The sequence below is a fragment of the Cryptotermes secundus genome, unplaced genomic scaffold (genome assembly GCF_002891405.2).
Source record: "Cryptotermes secundus unplaced genomic scaffold, Csec_1.0 scaffold197, whole genome shotgun sequence".
In the NCBI taxonomy this organism is placed as follows: domain Eukaryota; kingdom Metazoa; phylum Arthropoda; class Insecta; order Blattodea; family Kalotermitidae; genus Cryptotermes; species Cryptotermes secundus.
In genome coordinates, this window is record NW_019744107.1 from 794,646 (window position 1) to 799,564 (window position 4,919).

General features: G+C 39.6%; 1 protein-coding gene across 1 annotated transcript in view; it reads right to left on the reverse strand.

Moving 5' to 3' along the window:
• The window catches only part of LOC111874379 (CD82 antigen), an 83,259-nt gene extending 78,924 nt beyond the window's left edge, over window positions 1-4,335 (reverse strand). The window contains exon 1 of the mRNA XM_023869843.2: window positions 4,029-4,335. The gene's annotated coding sequence lies outside the window, so the exon portion shown is untranslated. The remainder of the gene's footprint in view (window positions 1-4,028) is intronic.
• Window positions 4,336-4,919: the final 584 nt, after the last annotated feature.

Genomic DNA, 4,919 nt, shown 5'->3' on the forward strand with positions numbered 1-4,919 from the left:
AACTTAACATCTAGTGAAGAAGGAACTTTTTTAAGTTTTCTTCGGGAGTTGGACACAGTCCTAAATTCTTCAGGACAATTATCTACTAAATTTAATTCCCCTTTTAAGAGGTCAATCTCAGTTCTTGCAAGTTCCAGCTCCCTTTTCAAACTCAAGATAGTCTCCTCTTGTTTCTTTATTACCTTGGCTTGCACACAGGAGTTGCAGTACCAAGGTAATATGGCCAAATCACTATTGGTGCCAGAGCACTCCCAATGAAACCACAGGCCACAGTCCTCACATCCTGTCCCCTGGCTAACCTTCCTTCTGCAGGCCCCACATTTACCTGATAAGTCGTTACCCCTTGTGGTCATTATTACCACTTATGTTAACTTATAATTCAGTACTAACTAACAGATATATTTAAAGAGTCTAATTTGTGATTAGAACTTACAAGAGTATATGCTGGCACAAATCTTTTAAGGCCCACTATATACAATGATACACTTATTTTAGGTTAGGCCCACTGGTACACTTGCAATAGTACAAATCTACTTACTAAAGAATAATGGCGTTGTTATATCATCGACACAAACGTTCATATCAAGAAATTATGAACAGCGTCATTATTTCTCGTCATCACATCGAATATTATGTGCATTATAATATTTTGCAAAGGACTCTGTGTCATTTCTGAGACCGTGGCCTATCTGAAGTGGATGTAAATCACCATAGGGCCTAATCACGTCCCTTTAATAGCAACTGTGATTGCACTGAATTCTGTGCTTATTACAATTCTGCAATTACCGTTATAATATTTCTCTTGTGCTGATATCTTTATATGCCCTATTGTAGCCTACTGAACAATCCTGTAAGTAGGATAACAATCTATGTCATAACATATTGTTTTTTTAGAAGATGTTGCTCTCTTGTGATGGGAATAATTTGTTAATTTTCAGGATCACAATTTTTCAAGGGGACTTCTGGAGACCTAAGCGTTACTTTCAATCTATGTGTATCTAATACGTGAAAGGATGAAAAATACACAGCGATCTCACTCTTTAAGCAACTGCAACGACTTCTTAAGTAGTGTGTGGTATTGGTGAATGTGACATGTGCAATGAATTTGTCAACGGTTGCCCCAAATCAGGGATTTCAACACTATACACGCGAGACAGGGCTTCAAAACTGGGACTAAGTAACGAGAGATTTCGCGCAGAACGTGCCGTTAAAACCAAACAGTGGACCCATCCGCAGGAGGTTGGGCGGGTACTTGCAGGAAATCAGGTATACCATTGCAACGTCACGGACTTTATTGTCATTCAGCTCGAGGTTGTCCTTCATATCATCGTAGAACCGTGCCAGGCAACTCTGTATTTGACATGGCGACCGCCATCAGCAGGAGTTTAAGATCAAATTGTAAACCTTGTGAATCTGGCATCTTTTATACAGCATAGGTAGAGGTAACGGTAAAGCTGCCTCTGTGCTTAATTAATTAAACGCCAAACCACGACAGTATACGCGCGAAAGGGAGTCTAGCTAGACCATACTTGAGCTCAACACAAAACATAGGTGAATGCTTAATTTCACGCCTCGGCCTCTCCCCGGAGAAGGGGCCCCCTGTACGGATTAGAGATGAGACTGGGTGGACCCTAGAGCCGGTCTGGACGCTCTCTTTCCCCTGCAGGGAATCGAACCCCGGCCGTACAGCCCGTATCCGGTCGTTATACCGGTTTGTAAGTTAAACCTGTCCTTTGTTCTCCCAGTTATGTGCCGAAGTTAGGACTTCTAAACCTATGGTATGAATTTATGTCTTGAGCTCAGTTTACCCCTTGCTGGCAGAATGTCATCCCTCTGTTAGCAGAATGAACGTCAATTTCAATGGATCTAGTCTCACTATTTCTGGGTGTGTTTCTTTAATCACAGCAAACACAACTTGACGGTGCGAGGAGAGAAAGCAAGAACGACCTTGAAGTCCCTCCACATGAATAGCTCGCCATTATAGGGTCTCTTCAAATACGATATTGAGCACGATTTTTTTTTACAGAATTGATTATTTACATCAATGATGAAAGACAAATATCTTGCGATCGTAAGAACATAAATAACAACACATTAAACTGCTTTTGTTTAAAATGCAATAAATTCAAATTACAGGCTTAGCAAAAGTAGTCCAACATTTACAGAACCTGGGGAACGAATTAATTTAATTTACCTGAAGAGATGTCCTGCAGGAGTCTCTAATACATTTTCTTACCCTACGTTGTGAACCAGACTGGCTCACTTCTAGCCTGACGATGGAGGCAGTATGTTTCTCCGAAACGTTGATACCAACTTACCCGAATACACGGTGCCACAACCTAGAATACCACAATATGAATCTGAGCTGCCGTGGGAACATCAGACTTTATTCAGCTGATTTCAAGTTCTGCATATCTGAATCGAATTTACGAGTATATCTTATTTCAGTATTTTCGCCCGGCTGAAATTGTGTGAACGGCAGCATCTGCGTACGAGCACTCGTTCCAAATCTCATGCCGTCCCAAATCACGGGAAAAACGAACGTTTTGCGAAACCTGCAAAATTACGCTATTTATGATTATCACATTTTCCATGTCGTGTAACAGTAGGCCTCCAGAAGGCCACGATGGAGCAGTGTTTTTGTTTCTATTCCTTGAGTGTCGATATAATATTATATGACGTGTACTAGTTTTTTATTGTGAAATGTGAAATAGTTTCAAGAATATGAAGATTCATGCTTTTCGATATAGACAAGTAGAAACTAAATAGACCCATTAATTCGAAAGCTTTTTCTGCTAATTGGCACTACGAGTTAACAAAAGCTATTCCGAGATGGAGAGTACGGATTTACAATGTCTATGTTAAGTTTTATTTTACAGATAGTAGACGGTTGTAAATGTTGTTGTTGCCGGAATTCCAAGCATGATCAGCAAGAAAATAATGTACTTTGTTATGATGTTACGTGATGTTATTCGTGACGAAAGAATTATAAAAACAATAAATATATTTGATACATGGCCTAAAACTTCATTAAAAAATGCATTTCTTTATCTTCGCAGTCTACGGAATGTACAAATTCGCTAAACTTTTAATGTGGCAGTAAAGGCTATTAAAAATAACTTCTTCACTGACATGGTCAATATTATTAGTTCCTGTACATAGAAGTGCTTTCTTTACGTACTGCGCACAGTCAACTGAAAATAGACCCTCCATACACGTTTTGAATTATTGACATTGTGCTTATAAGTTATGAATGAGCAACGATGTTGTGGCCTAAATATGCATGAATCAATTCGTCGCTTTTTATACAGAACTTCTAGACTTTTCTAAAAACGGCATCCAGAGTTGGGTTCATACTTCTTTTTAATAAGGAATGACTTTCTCCGGAATTATGTAGCTTGTAAAAAACATGATTCCTATATTAGCATTTCTAATTTCTCGTTTACTTCAACGGACTGTTCTCTTGTATGATTAAAACAATGGAAAATGAGCATCTGTTACGTCTGTCTGGGGAGGGAGGAAGGGTAAACATAGATCTCCCGGGTTCGAAGCAGCATCGGTAATTCTAGGAATCGAGTGTTTTCCATCTACATTTATTCACATCATAGACGCAAACAGGCTCACTTATGTTACTTGCCGATGGGCCAGGAAGGAAAGACCTTGTGAAACGTTCTTGGAATTTGTCAGGTTGGCCATTATAGACAGCTGATCACAAGGTATGTGCAGGTTACACGTGAGGCCGAGCAACAAGTAGGATACTGTCATTATATTACATGCGGGCGGGCGGAAATGTACAATTACAGAAGTAACTCCTTGCCATTGTGTTTATTTCACTGCCCAACGATGTGGCTAACATGTTTCAAAACACAACAGTGAGTAATTTGACGCCCAACTTAAAATCATACCTTCATATCAATTCAGTTCCAAATCTGCATACTTTGACATTTCACTGTATTAAACTAGAAACAAAACAAAGCCATCCAAAATTCCCCATTTTGGTTGCAGTATGGATTCATCAAGTTACGTACCTTAAAAATCCCGAGAAAGTGTTTTCTCTCCTTGTCTAAGTAACAATATATTTTTCCAGTACCAGAAATTGTAAGACGCACATTTATTTAGTCAAGTTATGTGCTGTTCAATCCCAAAACCATGACAAAATATTTTTTCCTTCAACATGAGATTCACAGTAGCAGAAATATGCACTTCGTTATACAACAAATGCGACTTGGCGATGCACACGGTAGGCTATTACAGACTACGCAGTCTTTCCACCCAACTTCCACCGGCTATAAGCTCTGTTACCTTCGGTTACCTTCTCTGTCTCTGTGTGAACTTGTTCTCATCCTACGTTCCACACTCCCCCCTTCTCCTAACGTTTACTCATGGTCAAAGAGAAGGGGGAAGGAGAGGAAATAACATTCCAAATGGAAGCTAATTGAACATCTCGCGCATGCGCTGTCGTTTAGGAGCAGCGAATGGTGTGGTAGAGCGCGACCAAGAGGTGACGAATGGTATAGGAACACATACCGATACAATAAATTCGCGTGAGAGAAATTCACAACAGCTACTACATTAAATACGAGGGCTGACATACTAAATGTGTGTAGATTAGAATCTTCTGGGTTGTGTCTTCCTACCTACAGGAAACGTGTTTATGCAGACCTAACTTGACCGCATTCACTTGCAATTCCAACTATGAAGATGGAGTGAGTAGTTCCTCCGAAACAATTGCATCCACCGACAAGACTAAAGGGTTGTCGCAACCCAGAAGACCATAATTTTCGTACATGATACACTGTTATTTAAGATTCGTAAGGAATGAGGGTTGTTCTATAAATGTAAACATATGCGTGTCTAGTTTCAGGTAACATAGATACAGTAAAGAAAAACATAGAAACTTTAATTTATGCTAGTAGGGA